Source organism: Amblyomma mixtum, chromosome 10 (genome assembly GCF_055824585.1).
Source record: "Amblyomma mixtum isolate Tamu chromosome 10, ASM5582458v1, whole genome shotgun sequence".
NCBI lineage: Eukaryota > Metazoa > Arthropoda > Arachnida > Ixodida > Ixodidae > Amblyomma > Amblyomma mixtum.
Window position 1 is genome coordinate 83306122 of NC_143021.1, and position 27184 is coordinate 83333305.

A 27184-nucleotide genomic window follows, 5' to 3' on the forward strand; every position below is an offset into this window, starting at 1 on the left:
GGGAAAGGATTCACGCTGACTACGCTGTAAAAGACGTCGTCAATCTGCTAGTAGTGGTCGACGCGTATTCTAAATGGATTGAAGTGTTCGGCATGACATCGACGACTACCGCTAGAACATTGGAAAAACTGGACACTCTCTTCGCGGCCTACGGCTAACCCGAAGAAGGTGTTACCGACCACGGCCCGCAATTCATTTCGGATGAATTTGAAGAGTTCATGAGGCACAGGGGTATCAAACACACGAGGACACCTCCGTATCATGCCGCTTCAAATGGAGCCGCAGAGATACTCGTAAGAACGACGACAGAAGCGCTCGTAAAACATGTTTTGCACGATGAAAACGCTAGAGTAAAGAGTACAGTACAAGACCGTCTGAACAAATTTCTTTTTTGTTATCGAAACACCCCACACTCGATGACTTCGCGGACGCCTGCTGAAGTTTTCCTCAAGCGTCTGCACCGAATTACTTTGTCTCTTCTCAAACCAAGTTTTGCAGGGGACATGGCGGAGCGCCAGACACGAGACACGGAACAACGTAACGACTAAAGAGGATTCCCAGAATCGTCCGTGGGCGATGCAGTCTACGTGAAAACTACACGTGGTGAGCCTGTACCGTGGCATGAAGGTACTGTTGAACAAGTTGTCAGCCCAGTCACGCACATGATTAGGGTTCAAGGCCGACTACAGTTCACTCACGTTGATCACCTGCGGACCAGAAAAACCAGCGCATTGACTGAAGCCACCAATCACACGACAGCACTAACCGGTCGGAAGAAAGATGGGGCGATTGGTCTAGGAGGTTCAGAAGAGCCGAGATGGCTTTCTCAGGAGGTCTTTTCCAGGTCTCCGCATCGTGCAGCCGAAGTGCAGAGCCAACCTTCTCCAAGAAGAGATCCAACTCGGGTGACCTCATCAGAGCCAAGGGTGTCCGCCGACCAGCAGACCCACCAGGCCCTGCTACCAAGACCACCACAAGACCCACAAGCAGTGGCAGGAGGAGGGCGTCCAGAGGCCGGGTCTAACGGCACAGCATATGAGGAGCCTACCCCTACAGGCAACCAGTCATCGGCAGTAGCATTGCGACGAAGCACCTGACTTCAGGAAGAAGAGATAGTAGTAATTGAAATGACTTTTGTTTCACTAAGAAGGGAAGAATCGGTTCAAGCACGTGCCTATGACGTAGGACCGTCTGATATAAAAGCGGAGGCGTCGTGGAATGAAACCACATCCGTTCCTGCGTCGTGTCTCCCCTTGGCCACGATAGAACGCTACTCAGTCTGCTAGGCCGGCCTCAGTGATCCTGCAGAACCCTCGCTGCCGCTCGCTGGGTAGCGCTGACTGCTAAAGGCCGATTCACACGACGGACCGTTCGTCCGCGGCCCGCGCAGTGCGTGTGCATACGTCAGCACTTTGAGAGGCGCGCTAGATGCATGGATGGATGGCGGCCGACAGCGCGCCCCTCAATGTGCTGACGCATGCACACGTAGTGCGCGGGCCGCGGACGAACGGTCCGTCGTGTGAATCGGCCTTAAGCGACCGCGAATGCCCGTTGCCTGTAGACACAAAGTAAACTGTCCTCTAGCCCCCTCGCTTTTAAAGGGCAGTGCGCTACGCCCTTTTTACTCAGGAATACTGCCAACCTTTGTGAAAAGGCCTTTGTGTGTGCCCGGTAAGGTTGTGTGATGCCATCACCTTGCATAATTTGTACATGTAGTGCTCAATAAGCCTAATCGGAAGTGTGTGCTTTACCGCCAGCATGCTCTGATAGCTATGACTGGTTTCGGGAATTAGTCTGACCATGCAGCTTTTTATTTTTACAGTATGCACCAATTTAACAAGCCACGCCAGCGCACCGTGCGGGGAACCTAGCAACATATGCGGAAACTTTCTACCCACTACCAGGCAGCAGCCATTACGAACATTCTCGTAACTAACTGCAGGCAGCAGCCGTTACTATAGCTTAATGGTTCAGTAACTGTTACTAACATTTCCGCTACTAACTGCAGCAGTAACGTATGAGACAGCCAGCAGCTGCCCCAAAGTTAGTAAGCACTATCGCAGTCGCGGCCTAGAGGCATGGTCGCCCGCCTCGGCTGCGGGAGGTGGTTGGTTCGAAACCCACCGCCGGACACCCGCCGGTAAAAATGGGTACAAGCGACCCCTGGCCCGGCGCCCGGCTTCCTCGGGGGTGTGCGCTTAGAAGAGGCTCCGCAAACCCCGCTGTGTCCTTACGGGGGCAAACCCAGTTTCGAACACCATCAGCCTGCAAAGGTGGTTGGTGGTTCAGTTGAGAGTTGACAGGTTCAACGGAGTTTCGAGAGTTCTATGAAGTTTAAACGAGTTCGCTCTAACGAGAGTTCACCAGATCATAATAAGTCTCAGTCTTCGAAGAGAGTCTGGCACTGCGCTAATAGCAAAAGCTGCGCCTTAGCAGAAAAAAGGGCCACAAGCTGGGCTCCTACCGCACGAGGCGGATTTAGGGTTGCTTGACGGCGGAACTTATATACAATCCGTCAAGGCAACTGTTCTCTCAAGCATCTCACCCTAGAAGCACCAGGCCAGGGAAAATCTTGTACCCATTACAGAAACCGGTGGGTACCCGGCGGCACTGGGGACCGAACCCTGCACCTCCCGAATGCTCTACCACAAGGCCACGCTTCGGTGCAAGCGTTCCAAGAGTGTAGTTTGCTCAGAGGAAGAAGCGAGATGAACCAGAACCATGGCTGCGTGTGTCGCTTGTTTTCACTGTTCGTAGCTGGAGACGATGCGGATTCGTAATAATTTTGGTCCAATCAGGCAAGCACTCCACACGAGCCTAATATGAAAAAAAAAAAATGAACCACCAAATTTCTCGACACGCCTCAAATCGGAGCATGAATATGCCAGCGGTTTTGCCGAGAGAAGCCTTTTTCAAGGTGCAATTAGGAATGCGAATATCGCGCCAGTTAAGAGATTTGGCCGGGTGTGCCGGAAGTTATTGCGTATCTAAAGCAAACAAGAACATTCTGCCAGCTGATGTAACAACAAAACAAAGAAGGTAACAAGTGCAGTGGGGCCCATCTCCGCCGCCCGGCGCGAGCAAACAACACGGCGGACCGCGAGAGCAAACGACGGAGCGGATGGATGGGAGAACTCTCGAAGCCACTGCACTCCCAGAAGCGAGGCAGGCACCGACCGCATCCGACAACTGCACAGAGGAAATGGGCAGGCGACGACACCGGTCTGGCCGCACAGAAGTGCCTCATTAAAAAAGAAAGGATAAACGAAAATTCCAGTGCTTGAGATTGTTAATGAGGGCGCACGAGAGAAACGCAGCATACTTCGGCCAGACACTTGGGAAAAGCCGCGCGCCTACTTTGGACGAGGCGGAGCCAGTCATGTCGGGTCATGTAGCGTCCGTTACGCTGCCGGAATCCGCGATTCCGTCCGCCGTATTCACGAGCCTTTGCGCTAGTCGTCAAGGGCGATAAAAAAAAAATGAAAGGCGTAATTAACCTGTAAGCTGCTCACAATCGACTGTAAACACGGAGGGTAGCATAACCTATAAAAGGCGTACTGTGCAGTATACCTTCCAAAAAATGTAGGTGCACGAAATTTTGAAAATATGCACCTGTCTTGCCAGGATTAAACTGTACTCTCGGTACTCTCGAGCGCCGGTTCTGACAAGGACTACTTAAGCCCTGAAGAACGTCGGCATGCTGCTGTTGCATTGTTACGCTTGCGCAGCGCTACTTTTGAGCCCTTTTTGTTGCGTTCGAACATGCTTTTAATAGAGCCTTAGCAATATTAAAGTGCAACAAAATTTACAAACAAAACCCACTTTACTTTCACGATGAAAATTGGGTGAGTCGGATGGCATTAATATATGAAGACGCGCAGAGGCGACTGCACCAAAAGAGCGCCATGTTCAGTCCCCCTTCTAGTGGAGCACATTCTTCGCCTTTCTTCACTGAGGCAGAACAGCTTTGCCATCTTACGTTGTAGAATGCGCTGACAGTACCGAAGTTTGAGCCCAGCAAGATTCCATTTTTGGGTGGTCACACCGCGCCCTCACTTTATGAAGGTATAAGGTAAGGCCATTTAAGTTCCACAATTACCTCGTAACACATTTTGGTCACTTGTCGGCTCCTTTAACGTCACCGGTAATATCCTACAAGTATCAATGCACGCAGAGTTTGATGAACTTCTCCCTGTCTTGAGATCACAATGCGTCCGCTAATTCAATTAAATTAAATCTAATTCAATGTTTATTTTCCAGAAAGTGCCTGGAGGGTCCTCTTGGCTAAAAGCCGCTCATGCAGCTTGACTAAGGCCAAGAAGACCGTTACATAGCAGTATCAGTAACATCGTAATATATTGAAAACAGACATGTTAACTCTAATTTACAACAATAATTAAAGATTTTATACAAGATCCTTAGCACTGAAATTATAACAGGTAAACAACGTAAGTGAAACAACATATGTAAGAAAACACATTTCAAGAATGTGGCAACAGCATTGTGCAACCAATTAGTAGAAATAAAGTACAAGAACAGATAGAAAGAAAAAAGAAAACACAAAAAAGTGTAACAAAACAATAGTACTACCGGAACACGGCAATTACAAGAAAACAGACCTCAAACCTCTTCTACTCAATCCCAGAGTGTGTGTATTTTTGTTTAGTATAAATGGGAGGTTGCGTGACAGGGCATCTTTCCAACCAGCATCTTTTCTGTTTTCAAAGGGCCCATATTGTGTCACATTGCATAAGGGTTACAATCCCCCTTTTTTTTTCGATTTCAAGTTGCCGTTGTCAGTGCGAGCAGTTGAAGAGGTTAAGTACGCCCCTTGCCGCTCCCTGGGCACTGCTGAGCACCGACGGGAAGCGTTGGCAGGATACTTGTACAAAAAGAGGCGCCGTTATTTTGGGTCCGCTGTGCAGAATAACAAACTGCCGCCCAAAGACAACTCGCTCCTCGGCGACATTACGCACAAAAAACACTCACAGCGGTTAAACCGAACACTTTCGTCAAGCACCGGCGGGCCTTGGGGTCTCACTGGATAATAACCGGCGGTATATTAGAAGAGGACGGGGCACTTACAAAAGGTGAATTGCATTTGCAAGCTAGGATGAATGATACCATCAGTACTGTCGTTTTTATGCAATACGTTGCAAAACGGTACCTCTTCTGGTTGCATATTTTAAAACAATAATCCGCTCCTGTAGCGAGCCTTAGTGGGCTTAAAGTATAAACCATCAAACACGCAAGCAAGACAATGTTCCACTTCCTGTCACATTTCACTACTCTTGAGCACGGCGCATCGGAGAGCAGCGCAAGCAACACGCACGTGACAGCTTTGGCACAGCAGAGACATGTACCGGATTAAGGTGGATTCACACGACGGGTCATTGGCCCGCGGTCCAGGTGTCATGTGACGACCCACTTCCACTCCGTGAGGTTTTGTGCTTGGGGGAACATAGCATGCGAACGCATAATCCGCTTACCGCGACCTGCAGCAGCGGCGGTCAGAGGAGGGGGCGATAATCGAACTGTGCAGGGTCAGTCACACTGAGCGTGAACCCGGCTCCGCGTCCAAGCCAAAGGGGCAGATGACACGAAGCACCACGCCGAGCACCCTCTTCTCGTGCGCCACTGTGCATTGATTCATGAAGGGGTTAGATGCGATGGCACTCCGCAGGTCACGCGGAGCCTTGTTCCCTCTAAGTGTGGTTGCCCCTGTACATGCGTGCGGCTTCTCTGGGAGAGGCGCGGACGTCACGCAGCGGAAGTTCCTGGGGCAAATGGTTCGCCGCGTGCGATAATCCAACTTTCTTTACCGGACGCCTTCTGCGTCTCCGCTGTCTGCTGAAAAAGTGCTCTGCAAGCAATTAACGATGTTGATGCACACGTACCTGATGAAAAGCTGAACGAGCAGACGAGGAATGTTGGCCGCCACCGGAAGCGGCTCATGGCAGCAAGAAAGGCCGCCGAGATTCAGGTGTCGCTGATACTCAACGGAGTAAACAGTTTAATTCAAGGTCAGCAGAAAAGTCTGCAGAGCTCAGAATATGGAAGAGGCTCGCGGTACGCAGCTTACAAGCAGTCCTTAAAAACTGCCCGTACAACTGAGGAGCAATGCGCAAAGCAGTTCAGCATGCGGGCAGACATAAGATGACGTCATTTATCATTGTTGTCCGTTTATTTCAAAGCGACTGCAGCAATGACGAAAGCGACTCGAACCTCACGTCAATTGCCGCTTCCTATTTCCGGGTGCAGAGCATCACTCTTGGACCGGGAGCGTAAATTCGCCGGTCTTCTTTTCGTGTCGGCGTTTTAATAAAAACGTTTAACGCCGGCACACAACTTCTGCACCAAAAATGCCCCTTTGCCCGCAGCGCACGACAGCAATCGGTTTAAGACCCCAGCCAGCTCAGCCGTGGCTATCGGCCGATCGCACGGCGGTCGCTCCTTAGTGTATCAGGGATAAGCGGCCCGAAGAGAGTTCTGCCTAGCGATGGAACTCGCAGCATCTCCGATGGTTGTCCGGCAATTTCGAGACTAAGGGCATTTCGTTCTTTTTTGGCCATCTCTGTTTTTCTTTGTGTATTCGGACTGCCTTCATCGAATGGCGCGGCTGAGGCACTATGAAGGGGAAAGTCGGGAGAAAAGGTCACTTGGACTTATTGAGATAGATAGGAATTCGAAGACTATACCAATTATTGTTTTCAAATGACAAGACCGGCGGAACAGCGCAAAACGCTATGAAGTCCGATTCTTCCGTGTGTAGAACCGATTCAGAGTCGACCCCTCTCCCCGCTGCTTCTGATCCGACGCGACAGCGCTTTCAGTCCCGCCCAGTTTGCCCTCTCCGCTTACCTGCGAGCATCCAAGCTCCGGAAAAGCAGGAAGGGTTTCGCCGGAGCATCTTCGGAGGCCCCCGCCTGTGAGAAAGAGACGCAGAAATCAGACTTTGGTGCGGTGCAAAGGCATCAACGGCACGAGGGAGAGAGAACGGCACTAATTGGTTGCTGACACCAAAGGATTTGAAACCTATATTTCAGAGCACAAACCAAGCGCCCAAAAATTCAGGGGCGCACTTTGTTGACCTAAGGTGCGGTGAGACGAAAGCGTTCGTCCGTGTTTTTTGTGTGTTCCTTCTACGTGTGTTTGTGCTTCGCTGCAATATGAATCAAGAATGTTACCAACTTGCCCAAAAACGTGTTTTACGAAAGCCTTAAGCGCGGTGTTCCTGCTTGTGTGACTGATGCGTGGTTAAGATGTTAAGCTTCGCCTCTAAGAGTGGAACGCGCCAGCGTCTTGCAACGCTGCCAGGGAGTCCACAGAACGCCATCGCGCGTTCGGTTCTGCGCCTTGCCCGCCGGTAAATTGGTTTTTGAGGAAAGGAAATGTATCTGTCTCGCATACCTCGGTGGACACCTGAACCTCACCGTAACGGAAAGGGAGGAAGATGGGAGTGAACGAAGACACCGTATTCACTAGACGCGCTTTTGTTCATTCCAAACCATCGAGCTGGCATGGCGGAGTGGCTATCGTGCTCGTCTCGCACTCCGGTGTCCGGGGTTCGATTCCCGAACTCGACAAATTTCCTACTCGGTTTTATTTATTTATATGGCCTGACTAGTAAAGCTAATTAGGCTAATTGGGTGATTGAGCAACTCACTAAACTCATTCCCACTTACTTGGAGCATCACTATAGGATCCCTTTAATGGGTTGCATGGTTGCAGCCAAAGTACAATTGGCCCTGTTTGAAATTCGCGCACTGTGACGTCACAACCGTTTCGACCAATTGAAAAGCGTGACATTTCTGTCGACAACTCCTGCTTACAACGATGAGGCATTAAAGGCTTCCGCCTTAAAATATCCTTCGCCTGACAAGGGAGAGGATAGCGAGAAAGGAGAGACTGCTGCCAAAGTATACGCGGAAGGCGTTTTCTGCCGCCGCATTTCATAGCTGGGGCCGTCTTCTTTAAGGGTCTACTCAATTTCGACTGATGCCAAAGTGACGGCGGAATCAGACACAAGCAGCAGGCGGCCAGCAAGAGAGTTCACAAAGTCCCCACATCGACGGTTTTCCTCGCCACACACTGCACGCACCGGCTCATGATTGGCTGCAACAAGTCGAGTCACAAACGGTCCGGTCACTTCCCATGGACGCTTGAAAGCCGCGGCTACGTCACCGAGCAATAGGGACCGATTTCAGAGCACCAAATTGTGAACGCCAGCTCGTCCCCGCCGACGGAGATCCTTCGCCTGAGGGCGAGCAACCCGAACTTTGAGTCAGAGCAACCCGAGCCGCCCGTGGGAGGAGAGAGTGATGTGAGGAGAGGATGAGGAGGGCGAGCGCTCGCGCGGCGCGTGAAGAACAACAGACTCAGGTGTTGGAGCACGGCCTCTTGTTAACCCAGCGCTCCTTTGTAACGGAAAGACGAATAAACGTCTCTGAATTGTTCTTTTATCCCAACAAAATGGATCCGAAATGGGAAATGGATAGTTATAGAATACCTAGCTCGGTCGCAAGAGACCGACGCTTGCTACCGAGGCACCTGGCGTCTGGCGATCAATTCCGGGCACCGAATAGTTTCCAAGCGCAGCACATGGTGCTAGAGATCGATGGGCATGGTCGCGTTTGTAGTTGGTCCCTTCTAAGGCGCGCCAAAACATATACTGCCAGCAGCACAAGCTTGAACGTGTGAGTAAAAGGACCCAAGCAACTTGGTTTTGTTTGTGGGGCTTAACGTCCCAAAAGCGACTGACTCCGGCTATGAGAGACGCCGTAGTGGAGGGCTCCGGATAATTTCCACCACCTGGGCTTCCTTAACGCGCACTGACATCGCACAGCACACGGGCCTCTAGAATTTCGCCTCCATCGAAATGCGACTGCCGCGGCCGGGATCGATCCACCGCAGTTGGCCCTAAAACTTGGGTTAACACTTCTTTCTAAAGAATAAAATTGATAATAAAAACACAAATAAAATATTACGATCATCAGCATAAATGAATACAATTTAGTTCTTTTCTAGCTTAAAAAAAGACGCGTCATATTTTTTGTACAACTTGTTTCTGGCGCCATCCCTCGGTCTTGAAGAGCATATATGAAACAACGTCGAGGCAGCGGGGCGGCGGTCAAGCATTGTCGTCGCGGTGCCTTCTGCAAGCGTCTTCGAACATCGTGGGTTAACTGCGCCAAACGTTTACACATTACGTTATTAAGGTGAAAGCCTTCAATGTCGTGACCAAGACGTGTTAGCAAATGTGTCCGCGTTTCAGATTGGTCGAAATGGTCGTGACATGACTACGCGCGAATTTCAAACGGGGCCAATTGTAGTTTGGTTAGTAACCATGCGACCAATTAAATGGAAGGTATAGTGATGCTCCAAGTAAGTGGGATGAGTTTAATTAATTACTAAATTAACCAATTAGCCTAATTAACCTTTCTAGTAGGACCAGGTAAATAAATAAAACCGAGTAGGAAAATGGTCGAGTTGGGGAATCGAACCAGGGTCTCCGGACTGCGAGACGAGCACGCTAACCACTCCGCCATGCCAGCTCGATGGTTTGGAATGAACAAAGGCGCGTCTATCGAATACGGTGTCTTCGTTCACCCCCACCTTCCTCCCTTCCCTTACGGCGAGGTTCAGGTGTCCGCCGAGGTATGCGTGAGAGATACATTTCCTTTCCTCAAAAACCAATTTACCGACGAGCAAGGCGTACAGCCGAATTGGCGATGGCGTTCTGTGGACTCCCTGGCAGCGTTGCAAGACGCTGTCGCGTTGCACTCTTCGAGGCGAAGCTTAACATCTTAACCACACATCAGTGACACAAGCAGCAACACCGCGCTTAAGGCTCTCGCCTCACCGCACTTTAGGTCAACAAGTTGCCCGCCTGAATTTTTTTTCGTAGTGGTAAAGCTCGTAGTGACAGCGAGGGTAAGGCCGTGAGCGTACGCTGACGACTAAATGCGGCCGCATGCAAGCCTTTGCGGACCCTCCGACAGCGCTGCGTCAGGGCTTGGCCCCCGGAGACATGGCGACAGGTGGCGGCGTGTTCTGTGGACAGACACATGTATGACTGGCGTCTCACTGCGTCGCTATTGCACTTAACCGTGAAGGCTCTCAGGACGCGTGTAGCATTCTCCAACGCCTTCAGTCCCTTCTGTTCACTGGACGTTTCGAATATTGTGTCACATTAACGCAGCAGCGTTAGCTGAATTTTTCGGCTTGCGATATGAGCGGTAACTGTTCATGAATACAACAAACCTGACGGTGACGCGGATTTCGTTCGTTATTATATCCGATGCTCGTAGTAAGTGGATTCGGTGTATGACAGCCGAAAATGTTAATTCCGAGAAACATGGCTTTTATTTCTCAAAGCACTGCGTTACGCGCGTCTTGTTCAAAGCAGACCCCACAGCGGCTCTCTCCGGGCTCTCCAGGGTGGTCAACTTCTCCTCGCAGACAAACTTGCTGCCAAAAGTCAACTTTAGGGACGGGATATGATTAATCGCGGTTGGTGCGTTCACGGCACCTGTCGGGTTGGCCACGTTAATCAGATTTCTAGCGGCAAGCAACTGCTCATACTTGGCGTTCAACGGCTTCGTCACAGCACGCCGGTGTGGCGGTCCGCGGGAACGTCCGAGAAAACATCTGACGAGCTATCCACCAACGACGCCCTACATGCGTCTGATCGCGTGCGCTTCCGAGTGTTTCATCTAGGACGCCGCGACTTCACTACATTCAAAATACAGTGCGGTCTACTGCTGCATCGCTACCACGCAACCTCGACCCTCCCGAGGTCACCCTCATACATGCAGAATAGCCCCCAACCCATGGCAGTTCCCCCTGTACCCGCTCTGCGAGCTGCTCGGCCCGTTGGCACAGCTCTCCGTGAGGCCCGTGGACTCTTGGACAAGTAGGAGCCCACACTTGAGGACCTTTTGTTCTTGTCTTAAAGTTGTTCCTCCTACCGTTACTAGGCGCATGCTGCGAAGAAAGTAGCGCAGCGCTCGTGACACACAATGTATCAGAGGCACTGTCCGTCGTCCGACGCGGCCTGCACCGGCACAAAGGACGGGGCAAGCACACCAGCAAGGCGTTCAAACTTCTCAGATTAATGCTGTTGATCCACGGCCATGGGCTTCGCTTTCGACCATGATCCTGCGTCGCGCCCACCGCGCTTCTTCCACTTAGGATGCTTCCGCCCATTCGGCGAACACGCAGGCAGTGACTGCCCTCGTAGGTCGTTGCCACGTGCCTGGCCGGCGGTTACTTACTGCTTCAATGACTTCTTCTCATTGCATTTTTTAGGTCGACGAGTTCTTTCCGGGGTGGTGTTGCGAGGACTGGGAAGCGCCTTTCGATCTCAGTGCTTGCTGGAAGCGGGGGTAGCTTACGGCGCCTCCTCCTTCTCTAGCCAAAGTTGTTGCATCTGAGACGAATTGTCAGTGTCCTAATGCATAACCTGACGGTAGCACCCCATCCGTTCGTAGTAAACGAGCGTTCGTTATATCTGCGACTGTAATAAGCGGGCTCAACTCCATAGTAAATGCTTAATTGGTCGCTTCGGCCCTTCTGTCAGCATGAATATCAACGCGAGCAAAACTGGATCGCCCACAGCACGATAACATCTCAGTTGAAGAAAAAAAATAGAGTGGACACCTCAGCTCCGCCTCAATGGCATGACGCGATAGCGTACTGGGCTAATATTCATACGTGCAGAATTGACCATTCTCTACTCCACATTCATAGATCCCTGCGGGTGCTGAGACCCCTCCTGGTGCAGCGGTCAAGCGATGCGCCACTGCCCTGCGATGGCAGGAGCTGCCGCCGGCGGGCCACACAAGTTGATCTTCCCGGGCCATCAATCACTAACTTAACTGCCACCTGCCACGGTGGGCAGTTTTCTCACTATCCGCTGGGCAGGTTGTGAGGTCACCTGACCTAGGTGGCCCACCTGCCTCCTACGTTGCTTCTCTGGGGATTCTTCGCTCGCGGCCAACGACGACCGATTTTCTTCGACAGCAGCACGAGTTCCCTGACGCTACCGCGTTAAACACTCACCGGTAGCCCCGTTGATTTTGCCTTCGCAGGCGGAACAGCATCTCTCTGTGAGTATTACAATGATCACGGTTTGAATGTTCTGTCCAATCCAGCTAATATTTCCACGTTTTTGCTCTGGCGTTTCAGCTATCCTGTTCGCGTTTCTTTCGACGCTGCTAGTATGTACATTGCATGTCCACAAGTGTCATGACCATTACACATGCAGTGTGACCGCGTTTCGTGTGCAGACGTTACGCTCGGATCATTTTACTACCAGCACGGACGCCTCAATTCCACGCTTGCGTGTATATTTACAGATTACATTTCTCTCTCTGAAGTCACGATGTATCCAAGTGCGCAATCGTGAGTTAATAAAATACACGCGCTGATGCAGCTTTCATTGCCATCGCTCATTAGCGCCGATAGTGAACTCACTCACTCGCTCTCAGAGGCGTGTTCACTTTAAGGCCACATTCATTTGAGCAGGCGCCTGGAGGCCACAGACGACAGAGGCAGAACGATGTTTCGACAAGTCGACCAAGAATTAACCCCTAGTTAAAGGTGCAGGGAAGAGGAATCTGAACTCGTCTTTTTGCCGCGGGAACTCCATCTACACGGTCCGAGCATTCTTAGAAACTTGGATTTATTGCCCTGTGTGGCCGATTTCCCTAATTAAATCGGATTAACGTCCGGCTCCAGCCATCACTTTTTTTAATTCTCCGCGTACGGTGGGCGGAGCTGACCAACGCGTGGAGTGCCTTTCAGCCAGCTCCGTGGAGGCTTTGCTTTCGCTTTATTTTGTTTTTAGGTTTCCGTGAATAAATAGTTTAATTCGCAGATAATATAGTCGCAAAATAAGCCCGCAGAAATAAAAATACGCTCGGACTATTTGCTACTACTGATTACTACGTATTACTCCGCCGATGGCAGAGCGGCAAGCCTCCACGGAGCTGGCTGAAAGGCACTCCACGCGTTGGTCGACTCCGCTCACCGTACGCGGAGAATAAAAAAAAAAAAAGGCTGAAGCCGGACGTTAATCCGATTTAATTAGGGATATCGGCCACACAGGGCAATAAATCGAAGTTTCTAAGAATGCTCGGACCGTGTAGATCGAGTTCCCGCGGCAAAAAGATGAGTTCAGATTCCTCTTCCCTGCACGTTTAAGGGGGGACACTACCCTAAAGAGTGAACTTTGAACCGCTTGCTCATTTCATTGAAACTTGCGAATATCACTGCTGGGAACACCTCTGCCAAATTTTATTATTCAGCTGTGGGCTTGTCTTGAACATTGTAGTGCTTAAAATAAAATGGGATGATTTGTAATCATGTGAATCTATTTTTCTCATCTCCTGTTTCTTCAGTGAACTCTCAGCTTAGAAAAACTATCATTCCAATATTACCTGATAACATTGGTATTGTAGCAGGTTTTCTGGAGCGAAATTTTATGAGGAGCACAACTGTGCGCTCAGTTTGTCTATTTTTTCCCTTTCTTCACACTAAGAAATGAGTTTAAAAAAATTGATGCAAAATGAAAATCCATTGTCATTCTTTATGTGGTATCATTCTTTCAAAATATAGGAGAACTAAGCAAAATGATTCCACAGCTGTGTGCCCTGGACATTTCCAATGCCACATAACACAAAAAATTGAAAAAATTACACTTATATTTCAAACAAGTTTTCCTAAGCAAGCATAGTCATCCTTGGCACAAAGGTTGCATAACATGCTTCATACTTATTCTAGAATAATTAAATTTGGCAGAGGTGGTCCCAGCAGTAATTTAAACTAGCCCCACAAGTTTCAATGATATCGAGCAAGTGGTTCAAAAGTTCACTGTTTAGGGTAGTGTCCCCCCACCTGTGAGTTGACTGAACATGACAGTCCAAATTCCTGTCAAGTTAAATGGCCTGAAGAGTTACGATATCAATTATTTGCCGGCTTGTGCGAGCACCGTTCTGTCTTCGTTCGCCTTGTCTCTTGCCCGAAAAAAAAAAACACATCCAAATCCGCGTCAAATTTACTTCATAATGACGTTAGGAGTTTTATGCGAAGCATACTAGCCGCACAACCGAGCTCTTCCTTGCTGCGCCGCGCGCGGCCGCGTAGCTACCACTTGACCTACATCGGCGCACCACGTGATATGACGTCACAACAGCTGTGAAAGCTGGGGCTCAACTCGTGCGCTCGCTTGCGGGCGCGCAGCCTCCACCGGCGGCCTAACTCCCGCTCCTTCCGCTAGGGGCGCTGACGTCACAACAGCTGTGAAAGCTGGGGCTCAACTCGTGCGCTCGCTTGCGGACGCGCAGCCTCCGCCGGCGGTATGCTTCGCATCCTAGGCTTAACCATAAGCGAAGCCAGGCCATTTTTTTATGCGAAGCATACTAGCCGCACAACCGAGCTCTTCCTTGCTGCGCCGCGCGCGGCCGCGTAGCTACCACTTGACCTACATCGGCGCACCACGTGATATGACGTCACAACCAACAGCTGTGAAAGCTGGGGCTCAACTCGTGCGCTCGCTTGCGGACGCGCAGCCTCCACCGGCGGCCTAACTCCCGCTCCTTCCGCTAGGGGCGCTGAAGTCACAACAGCTGTGAAAGCTGGGGCTCAACTCGTGCGCTCGCTTGCGGGCGCGCAGCCTCCGCCGGCGGTATGCTTCGCATCCTAGGCTTAACCATAAGCGAAGCCAGGCCATTTTTTTTCTTTCTTATATACTTGCGACGTCATGGCACCACATCCGCGAGGTTGCGCCACGAAACTCGTGCCTCGCTCAGTCGTCACGCCGGCGCCCAAGGGACTCTCGCCACCCGTCGATTGGCGGTTCGCGTCGTTTGAAGCTGGAGCGTGCGGCAAGCCACCGCTATCAGCGGAGTATAGTGCCTTCATTGTTTAGTCATGATGCTGCCACGACCGATGCGTCGCGTGGCGCTGCCTTTATGCGGGAGGGAGCGTAAGGAGCTCGTCGGACCGTTTGGCGGCGTCGCCGTCTCGAGAGGCGCCGGATCACATCACATATATGACGTCACCGAGGGCGCGTGATGCTTGTTCACATCTCAGCCAGTGCGACGTCACTTGAATTGAAAGTGTTCCGACAGCGCCTTGACGGGCTCCACCGGCTATCGCAACACAGTCTTTCTTGCGCTACGCATCGCTGAAGTCGAAATGCTTTGTCGTGCCTGCGCAGGAAGTCTTTCCAGAAGCCTTGAATTTCGTGTGAAAAGAGCACTTCACGGGGTGAAACGCAGACACGAATCCAGCGGCGTCCCGGACAGTGCGGAAATGCAATGTTGCCGCGAACAGATCAGCTTCGCACAATGCACATGGGCACCATGTTATCGCCCAGCCGATCACGTTTCGTGTTAAACTGGAACACACCCTCGTGGTGCGCACTGCACATCGTCGTCTTCCCTCTGCGGCGCGAACTGATCGCATCATCAGCTTAGCCTCGATCAGAGCGTAACCCGAGTCTATGATGGCGGGCCGACGACCCAGCAAAGGGAAACCATGGGCCGATCAGGCTAAAGCGCCTACTCCAAGGGTGCTTCCTGGGTGTACGAGCCCAGAGCCTGCGCTTTTGGAGTAAAGCCTGTTTCACATACCAGCGAAAATGCTAGGGAATCCTGTCGCCGCGGCGGAAAAACCTGTTTTGAGTCGTCGCTGCGACGAGCGGCGAGGTTTCAACAAGTTGGAAATTTTCGCTTCGACGCGCCGCTCAATCGCTCAGTCGCTTGCATGTGAACCGGCCTTAAAGGTGCACTGAAGAGGAATCTGAACTCGTCTTTTTTCCGCGGGAACTCAATCTGCACGTTCCGAGCATTCTTAGAAACTGCGATTTATTGCCCTGTGTGGCTGATTTTCCTAATTAAATCGAATTAACGTCCGGCTCCCGCCTTTTTTTTTTAATTCTCCCTCGTACGGTGGGCGGAGTCGACTAACGCGTGGAGTGCCTTTCAGCCAGTCCCGCGGCGGCTTGCCGCTCTGCCATCGGCGGAGTAATACGTAGTAGTCCGTAGAAGCAAATAGTCCGCGCGTATTTTTATTTCCGCGGGCTTATGTTGCGGCTATATTATCTGCGAATGAAACTATTTATTCACGGAAACCTAAAAAACAAAATAAAGCGAAAGCAAAGCCTCCACGGAGCTGGCTGCAAGGCACTCCACGCGTTGGTCGACTCCGCCCACCGTACGAGGGAGAATTAAAAAAAAAAGGCGGGAGCCGGACGTTAATTCGATTTAATTAGGAAAATCAGCCACAGAGGGCAATAGATCGAAGTTTTTAAGAATGCTCGGAACCTGTAGATCGAGTTCCCGCGGCAAAAAGACGAGTTCAGATTCCTCTTCAGTACACCTTTAAGGTGGCGGTCGCACTCTGACGGTGAGCGGGAACCATTTTTGGTTATATTTGTACGTCGACTGTACCTCGCTCGTTCGCTTCACAAATATGGTTCAGATATCTCCGAAAAGCTAGTTTTCTCTGCTTTCAAAAGATGCATTTGGTTTAACGGTGGCTGCAAATTTGTTTCAACTGTAAAAGAAAACGCAAAGATGAAAACTGGTAGTTGAGCTCAACTTGTCTCAGGAAATGCTAAATTGTTAAAAACCTCTTGCACCTAGAGAAATATCTTTCGAGATACTTTGAGATCTGATGCTAGTGAGCATATTGAACCATTTAGAAGTACGTGTATAGATTATTTTATTAGCCACGCATGTTTGAAAAGCATAGAAAACAGAACAATGTAATCTGCAATAACTTTTGGGATATATATTGCACTGCGGCGACTTTTTGTACCGTTTGAGATCGTCTAATCGCGCTTCCATTCTGAAAATTTCATCCATCTACCTTGTTTAGTTTAAAAGTTATTCCTGATCAAAGTTAGCGTTTTTTCGAAATAGTTAAAAACGGAATGCAATACTTTTTTTTTTTTATGGGGTTTAACGTCCCAAAGCGACTAAGGCTATGAGAGACGCCGTAGTGGAGGGCTCCGGAAATTTCGACCACCTGGGGTTCTTTAACGTGCACTGACATCGCACAGTACACGGGCCTCTAGAATTTCTCCTCCAAAGAAATTCTAGCCGCCGCGGCCGGGATCGAACCCGCGTCTTTTGGGTCAGCAGCCGAGCACCATAGCCGCTGAGCCACCGCGGCGGCGGAATGCAATACTGTTCAGGTAACCAGTACGTTGCAGTTCTGAGATTTTGCGTGAAGAAACTTAATACTTCGCTCTACGCGGCTAAGCATCGCCTTTACTCTAGGGCTTTTGGGGAATGCGCAAGTCTAGTTGATTTTAGCTACCTTTTTTGTTCTCCTTATGAACGGAACAAGCTCTTGAAACGTACCGCGGCTTCTTTTTTTCTGGCAAATATACTCTTAAAATGTCGGTCTCTCATTCTTTTAATCAACTTGTAACAATTGCCAACAACAAGGTCCACAGAATACAAACAATAATAGCAATAACGCAGCGACATGCGATAAATGTAGATAAATGTAGTAAGTAGCGCCATCTACACATATGCACGTGTACAAAATAATCACAGTTCAAAAAAATAACGAGTGTGGCGCTGCTAAACATTTTGAATTAGAAATATTATAGCGCAAACAAAGACACGGACAAAAAAGAGAGGAAACACACACACAAGCGCTAACTGTCAACTGAATTTATTCGGTGAAAGCCACACCTTTTTATAGGCCGAAGGATCGTGAGAAAAAAAAATGACAAAAAAACAAAACAAGGGTTGAGTCAGAGCCATCAAATCGCGAGCGCATGCGCGGGTAGACAAGGGCATCACACTTCGGTTTATCTTCCATCTAAGTAGCTGCATTAAAATAGTCAATCTCAGCCTGGAACAGAGATAATCTTATCTTTATCTCTGTTCCAGGCTGAGATTGACTATTTTAATGCAGCTACTTAGATGGAAGATAAACCGAAGTGTGATGCCCATGTCTACCCGCGCATGCGCTCGCGATTTGATGGCTCTGACTCAACCCTTGTTTTGTTTTTTTGTCATTTTTTTTTCTCACGATCCTTCGGCCTATAAAAAGGTGTGGCTTTCACCGAATAAATTCAGTTGACAGTTAGCGCTTGTGTGTGTGTTTCCTCTCTTTTTTGTCCGTGTCTTTGTTTGCGCTATAATATTTCTAATTCAATATGAACTACCAACTCGCCCAACAGGAAGTTTTAATGCTAAACATTTACAATCAGGAGGTGTTCACGAGAGGGAACGATATCTCTACGATGTTTGCACCTTTCCCTCGATTTTGCCCTATGTAGTGTGTGTCGAACTTCCAAGCAGATTTCCGCCATATTGCTTTGCTGGATTGTTTTGCAGCGTAAAGCTATTAAAGCCACACTACGCGGGTCAGAGCAGAGTTTTGCGCGAGTGTGCGCCGCCTGTTATGCGCATGCGCGAGAACCGCGTGACGTCATGAGAGGCGCAGGGCCGCAGGAGCGTCGCCTCCTCGCCACAGCCGGTGCGAGCTCCTCGCTGCCGGCGCCGCCGGCGTGCGCTCCTCTCCGACGCGTGACCTCGTGTTTACGACAGTTGCGCCGCGCGCTACTGCGCATGCGCGAGGAGGGTGCGCGGAGAAATGACGGTCGCGCTCAACATGTAAGCTCTGGTAAGTTAAGGAGAGTCGAGCCGCTGCCAAACGGCGCAGAAGACTGGAAAATGTAAATTCTTCCGATCCCGAGGTTGTCGCCTGGCAGTTCGCCGTCGAGCAGCCAAAGCGAAACGTGCGGCCGAAACACCGGAGCTCTTTACGCTACGTATATCCAGGCAAAGCAGAGCTAAGCCAGTGCCAGTTTTTTTCACCTGACGCTACAAAACGCATTCTGGGCGTCGTATTATTTTTCGAGGACAGCTTTGGCATTGCTAAAGCGATAGGAAAGGGAAGAGACAGGCTTTCGCTTCGTGCTGCCGGTTGTTCGTTGTTCCGGCTTGCGCTGTGGAGGGGAAGTTGGAGAGCGCTCGATTCGCCTGCACTCACTGCACCAGTTCGGGAAAGTTCTGCGGCAGCGGCGGTGCGGCGGGTGTGTACCGCTAGTTCCGGCACTTCGAGCGCAGTTTGGCACTGTCTGCTTCCAAAACGGATGGTCGAGTGCAGGCCTAGTCGTCGCTAGCCTTTGCGATGCCAATGAATTGCAGCCAGCTGCTTACAGCCTACAGCAGCGGCCGCCAACATCTCGTATCTCATGAAGAAATGTGCAAACAGCACATCACAATGTCATGTTGCCATGAACCAGCTCGATCCGTTTCTTTGGAGAACTCGAACAGCGTTCTAGCTTGTCGACGAGTGAAAGTTACTTGAGTCTCCGCCGTTTATCACAACCCGCAAACCATCATCTGCTTTCATGGCGGCTGCAGCTGCACTATTTCAGCACTAACCATGGAGCAGATACAGTTTTCCTGAACTAGACTCGCACTTCTTTCAAACGAATGCCGTGGTTCAGAGGGCGCCATGTTCCACCGCTGAAATGAATCCATGTGGTATCTTTGCAAAACCGTGCCGTTAGATTCATCTTTTCTGATTATTCTCGTCATACTAGCGTCACCGCACTAAAGGCTCGCGCCGAACTTGATACGTTATCACATCGCCGCAAACTATCACGCTTGACCCTTTTCCATAAACTTTACCATCCTGTTCTGCTCCATGACGATTTTTTCAATCACCTGAATCTTTTTTTCCACGTCGCGACCACCCGCTGAAAGTTAAACGCATATCATGCCACACTTCTTCGTTTGCTAACTCTTTCATACCACTTACTATAGTCGACTGGAATAATCTACCATCACACATCGCTTCTGAACGGGATCTTAATAAGTTTCAGGACCTTATTACCCAAATGTCTGTTTAGCTTTACTAATTGATTTTACCACATGCTGCATTCAGCTTTTTTGTTGTTTTGTTTTGTTCCTGCGGTTGTTATGACTCTAAAACACTATCTGTTCTTTTTTTCGTGTAAATTACAATGTATACTACAGGTTTTTATTTATTTATTTTGTTTTCTACATGTGCTTCCTGTTCATATGTATTGCATCTTGGCGCTTGCTCAATCTTATTTTGCGTTGTGTGTCATTGCTCCCCCCTATGTAATACCCTCGATTGAGGGCCTTTAGGCGTTTATTGAATAAATAAATAAATAAATATAAGTCGGGTACAACTCAAGTGCGAAGCAGGAGACCGCCCAGCCAAGCGCGTCGACCGAGCAGTTTTCTGTTCGGTCTCCACAGGTGCGCCGCGACAGCACCGGTGGAGGCTGAAGCCGCCACGACCGTCTGTTGCCGAATATGACCCCACCTGTAACATTCAGCGCTTTTGCGCAAAAGACGCTCTCGCGCGGACATATGCGAAAGGTGAGCATCCCAGCCCTCCCCCCCCCCCCCCCCCCGCCTCCCCCTTTAGTGGCCAGTGCAGCTGAGACAATAAACGGGGGCACCACACCTACTAGTACCCTCGCCTTTCTCCCTGTCTTTTCCCCTGCTCCAGCTCAGGTGCTCCTAGAGACGATGGCAGATGCCGGGGCTGCAAAATCTTTTCCTTTCTTTTTGCGTTATTATTCTTTTAGCCTTATCCCGAACAAAGGACATCCACCCTCGGCGAGACGGGGACAAAGCGCCGACTCCTTCGCTCTCTTTCGCAGGCTTGGCTGCATGCACAGCCACACAGATCGACGTGATTGGCTGGAGAGCTCCCTCTGAGTTGCGTGTGCCGCTTCGTTCTTTATTTGGAACCGACTATAGTGCTGAGAAGTCCCCTTTTCGGGAACTGGCACAAAGGGCCGCCCCCTCCCCTTGCTGCGCGCCCCTCCTGCAGGCGGGGTAGACTAGCGCCGCAGGAAAAGGAATTATCGGAAAATGATTACAAGCACGTTATAAGCGGTGTTTATATGATGGGTTGAGTTGAGGATTTTTAGCTGAAAACCGGTTACTGGGTTCATGTAAACACCTAAGAGTCGGGTCCGGGAGTCGAGGGAGCGAGTCCAGTCAACTCCGCTGCAGGGGTGGGTTGACTCACTCGACCCCAACAGCAGGTAGCATGTAAACCGGATGGAGTCGGAGTCGGGTTAGTGGAAGGGGAGGTGATAAATGCGAACCTGTTATTCGCTTGCGCCGTAGCGCCTCCGAGGCAGCCGTGCATGCCGCAATCTTCCCGGCTGCCAGTGCCCTTTCCCGCTGCGCCGCTCGATGCTTGGTGCCGCTGCTGTTGAACCGGTCGCGACTCGATAAAATCGAGTTCATGTAAACATGCAGTCAAGTTGGGCTGACCTTGCTCAACTCGATCTCCTGGCTCGACCCGCCGAAGTCAGGTTCATGTAACGAGGCTATAGTTGCCTGACATTAGACGGTGTGAAAATAGCAGCTGTTCCTTCAGTTTACAGGTACGCGCGCGTGGACACGCACGCATACACACACACATACGCGGGCGCACTTTTTCAATCTTTGATCCAACCAAATCGAGGCAAGTCGACGCAAGGCAAGAAAGATATACATTTCAGCACGCGATGGAAAATTCTGGAGGGAATAAGCAACCTAAAGATGCAAACTGGATGCAAGAAAGACGTACAGTCTTTGTCAAAAGTAACCAGGCTGCATGGTTTACTTCTCATTCGTATAGTGGAGCCCTCACGGCTTCCTTAAAGATCAAAAAGTTATTTGAAGGTGAGAACAGGGGTTCTTCTTAGCATACAGAGATTTAGAGCTTGAGGGCTGTCATAAGCTTTAATATACGACTGAGAAGAAAAACGGGCAGCCTGGTTACTTTTGACAAAGACTGTATGTCTAAAATGAATAAGAGCACGCAGTTGAGGGTCCAAACGAGAGAGGGGAGGGGGTCGCCTTAAGTGCCTGCAGAACTATCGCTTTGTAGCTGACCCCTTTTTTTGACAGCGCTCCTGCACACCTCGCCCCCCCCCCCCCCCCCTTCTTCGTACAATGTCTATAAAAAAGTCTCGAGTCCGCCTCGTGAATGGTATGCATCTGTATACTGCATTTTTGTGAACCTTGGCAAAATTCCGTCTAAGTTGATCGGAATTGGTTGCAAGGTGCCGCCGCATGTACGACGAGTATTTGCTTCTGAGGTAAACACATTCCGACACCCTGCAGTGCTAACTCTCTCAATAGCAATTTCACGTCTCTTACGCAATGCCGATTCATCTCAAGGGTAAACAGAAATTGACAATTGCCCACTTCTCTCTGCATTTTTCTTTACCAACCATAGTTTATAAGGTTGGACAGGCATCCGCTGAGCGTTGACTAAATTGTATAGCTGTCTTTGTTATAGTTTTCTTATCATAGATGCAATATCATTTGACAAAAAAATATTTTTTTTTTCAGCGCTAGAGTTTGCAGGTTACGCTCTAGAGCAGGAGTGTTCCGACTACTACGAATATTACTATGCATCAACAGTGACGAAGTGATTGCACGCGAAAAAGACGAAGACAGAAGGAAGGACACAAGAAAGGCACCGATTTCAACTATAAGGTTCATTGAAAAAAAAAAACGCTAGAAATATATACATGGGACATAAACATAAATAATTTGCTTTATATCACACCTTCCTTATTTTTGGCGCTAATAAGGAAGGTGTGATATAAAGCAAATTATTTATGTTTATGTCCCATGTATATATTTCTAGCGTTTTTTTTTCAATGAACCTTATAGTTGAAATCGGTGCCTTTCTTGTGTCCTTCCTTCTGTCTTCGTCTTTTTCGCGTGCAATCACTTCGTCACTGTTGATGCATAGTAATATTAGTAGTAGTCGGAACACTCCCGCTTACTTAGTAATTTGCGCTGTGCAATTATGTCGACAATTATCACAAACTCTGCCAAGTTTCCACTGTATCGACGTTGTGCCTTTTGCGATGCGGGCTGGGCAGCAGTATTCTTTTTCTTTTTCTTTGCCCCCCCTAATATATGTCACGACATTGAAAACAGTAAAGTCTGTAGTCGGGTAAAACTCAAGAACGAAACGACACATTCCCTCAAAGGAGGCCCTGCAGATAGTAACATCGACGGTACAGCTTTCTGTGGCTACTCAGCCAAGGCTAAACAAGAGAGGGAAGGAAACGGTCCCTGTTCCCGTGCTGGGCATCCTTATCCCGAACAAGGATCACCCCACCTCTGACGCCGTTTGGACAAAGACGGTACCCTCTTTGCCCCGGGTCTCCAACTTTTTCCCTTCACCCTTCCGGAACCATAGACCGAATAAAGGAAGCCCCACTCTCTTTGGCTTTGGCAAGGGACAGGCAGAGAAAGAAGCATGCGGAACCACCCCAGCCAACACCTCCCCCCACGCACGACAGGGGCTAGCAGCCGGGTTTGCCATGGTTCATTTGTAATCCTCTGAAGGCAGGCGCAGCAGCAAAAGAAAAGCCTTCACGCCGCACGGGTCAAGAAAGGACCGGACACGTATCTCAACATCTCAACCAAAACCAGTCTCGAGTCGCTGGGGGCAAGACGGGTAGACACTTTCTCAGTGATGGATCAGTGTCGTAGCCTGCTGGCAGAATATGAACTACTCGCAAGATGGCGGCAGTGGAACCGGTCCGGTCCGGTCTACGCATGCGCACTGCAGGAGACGCCAGCTAACCTCGACGAGGCGCCGACATCTGCCCGTGCTCGTCGGAAGCGGGGTCTGGTTTACAACGAACGGAAAAAGACCGCGGGGCTCCCGGTGAGCCATGCATCTTCACGATCTTTGGGGTTTCCCCGAGCTTGTCTTCGCGGTTTCAAGGGCAACTGAAGAGTTTTTAGAATTCGATGATTTTAGCTGAGCCGAATGCTTGAAACTTGCAGGTAAAGCATGCTAAATCTTTTTGCGCTAGGATTTGAAATGGTGATGAAATCACCGACTAAAGGGGCATCGGCGTTCAGGCTTCCCTGCAGTGCACCGCGGCAGGCAGAGGCCCCAGTGATGACGTCACGTACAGCGGCGCTATGTTTCCAGCGAAGAAGCGGTTGTTTCAAGGATGAAAAAAAAATGCCGTCGAAGGTGAAGCTTATGAAGCATTGTTTGGCGGCATTGGAAGACGCATGGCAGCATGTAGACGAAGGCAGTGGTTATCTGAAATTTAGTCAGTTATGACGTCACCGTGAGTTTCCCCGCACTTCTCCAACGCAGTGAGGAGAAGCCTGAAAATCGTTGAGGTTTTAATCGGTGATTGCGTCGCCATTTTAAATGCTAGCGCAAAACTACTTTGCATGCACTACCAAGAAGCTTCATATATTCGAATTCTCGAATAACCTCGAATTATCAAAAAACCATTTCACCTTCCCTTTAAGTTGTCCTTTCAGCGCACCCCAACCTAACCTAACGGCTTGAAATTCGTTCCGTCGGCTCGAGAGGGGGAGCGAGCCAGCACCGGGAACACGCCCGTTCCGGCGTAAGCAAAGGAGTTGGCATTCAAACACATGCTTTCGCGCATCTACTCGGTTGGACTACGTTATAACCCTACCATTTTAGTTCCTTTTTTTTCTGGGTTGCGCATGTAGCGCAGAGCACGAGACAACGAAACACGGGCAAAAGAAAAAACGCTTAAAAAGGACGCTCGCTCTGCCCGGAATGCTCAAACACGCAAAGAGAAAAAGCACACCCGTGTTTGCCTTCTCTGCGTTTTTGTTTTTGCGCCAAAAATACGCCAAACGCTCATGTTGCGCAATGAGCAGGTAGTAACGCATGCTAAGCATGCCTAAGTTAAAAGACATTTATCTGCCTGGGCAGAAACGAATGACATTTCGCTAGTCGTTTCCACGAGGGAAACAGTTCCAAAACGAAATGGGTTTTGAGCACGTCGACCGATTTCACCCAGCCCGCATTCCCTCGCGCGCTTTTGCCGTGGCTTTCTTTCCTTCGCGCCATTTATCCCAAAAAACCGGGGCTGCCACCATAGTGTTGCAGGTGGCGATCGCCCCTCAGAGCACTCCTACGCACGCTTTTTTAATGTGTTCGCATTTCAAGCCGCCACATTTCCCTGGTAAATTTCTCAGGGTCCGTCCAGGCAGCCTTCCACGTCAGGAAACGTTCAGTTTCCCTTTGTTCGTGCTCCTTTATGCAATTGGACACGGCGGCCCGGCAGTGGTGATGTCGCCTCACGTCCCCTTATTCGTGCAGCTTGCTGACAGAAGATATGGCTTTCACGGCGATACTTGTGGTCGTGTTGCCTTGTCCACTAAAAAATCGTTTTGAACTGTATCGGTGAATGTTTCGCTTTGGCAAGCCTGTTGTCGTTATCTGGTGATGTTGAGGGGAATATGCTCAAGAAGAACTCTAGTTTGGGCTAGTTGGTTCATGATTCAACAGGAAAATGGCGCAAAAGACGTGGACAAAAGAGACAAACACGACAGGACCAGCGCCAACTTACAACTGAATTTTATTTCGCACGAAACCCGCCTTTATGTAGGCCAACACGCCCTAACATCCGTGTAATCACGCACAGGCAGTAGAAAAGATCACTGTAAGATATCTAACACATGAAGCGCGAAAGCAACCACGTAACATACTATCATGGCTAAAAAAAAACCAACAAAAGTATAGCAAACAACACTAAAACGGTCATGGCCAAGCAACTCTTAAACACCAAAAACGATACACACTCATGAGTGATACGAGATGACCAACAAGAAACGTGGAAAAAAGGTGAAGAATGAAGCGTTAAGACCAAAGCAGTGTCAAAGGTAAAAAAAGGTTGAAATGGATGAAGAGTGCAAACCTTAAAATTGGAAACGAAAAACCAGCAGCCACATGAATGATAACCGATGACCAACCAGACAAAAGATGGACGCGAAGCTGAGACCAAAGTCGGCGTCAAAGGTATAAAAAATATACAAACGGAGAAGGCGCTATATTTATGTCCATACACAAACAAAAGATTACCGACGATTACGTTACTTCCTAATGCGAAATTTGAGCGCAGCAAATAAGCTGTTTCACCTTTTCGATAGTGAGTCAACCCCAGCTGCGGAGTTGGTTTCAGGGACAACGCCGCCGATGCCGACACAAACAATATGATGCCCTCGCTTCCGCAGCGCTAAGAACCAGGTCTAGCCGTGGGAAGGTGGTCACGTATTCGTCGACGTGCCGGGGCCTACGTGAAATAACCGGCGCGTCGGCAACTGAAGAGCACCCTATCCGCCACACAAGAACAGGGGGGGGGGGACCCTTTCCTCCTTTTTCTGCATGGCGGCGACGGTGTTCTATGCAGTCACGTTATCTTGACTCTCTAGCGGCGTCAGCGGCATCCAGCGGTATCAGTCGGTCGCTGCTAGCGCTGGGGGGATGAAAGGGGGACGGAGCTGGTTACGAGGCCGACGACAACGCCGACGACGACGCGAAACCCAGGAACGGACGCCAAAGAGCTGCGCTCTAAAACGAGAAAAAAAATTGAAAACGAACAACCAGCAGCCCTATTTCCCCGGCCCCATTTCCGAGGAAACCAATAACCAACTGCTTGACACGCAGAAGCTAATATTCTATAAGGTTTGAGAAATTCGTGAAGATTAAGCAGAGTCCGAAGCTGGCTTCCGTTCAGCGCAAATTATGCTTACGACTATCGAAAACAAGTTGCAGAGCCTCGATGAAGCCCACAAGAGGCTTGCCAAGATTAAAGAATGTTTTACGGTTAATCAGATGGAACTATCCGCCCTGAGCGAAAAGGCTCAATTAGAAAATCGCTCCAGGAGAAAGAACGTGACTGTGAGAGGGTCAACAGAGGAAGATGGCTCCTCATCGGTTTTTTAGGGCGACTAAGGTGTCCACTGTCACGGGGGCCAGTTACGCGCCTTTACTTCCTTTACTTTGCTTTACCCTAAGGTCAAATGAAGGTCATAGTCGACAGGCAGGCATGAAGGTCTTAGGCAGGCCCGATATATTATGTTTATTTGTTTATTTGGTACCTGCATCGCCTTTCGGCATTACAGCAGGGGGGCACTTTCACATTTAAAAAAAACAAGAAATTATGCACTTAACGCGTGAAAAAGGGCTTCATTAGGTAGAACATTAAGAATATGTGGCGGCAAAGCATTCCATTCGCGAACTGTCGCAGAAAAAACGAATAACGGAGTACGTCACCTTTAAAAGGAAATTCATAAAGCTTTAAATTGTGGTCCCTTCGCTTCGAGACATAGAAAGGCGGCTTCAAATATTTTGTTCC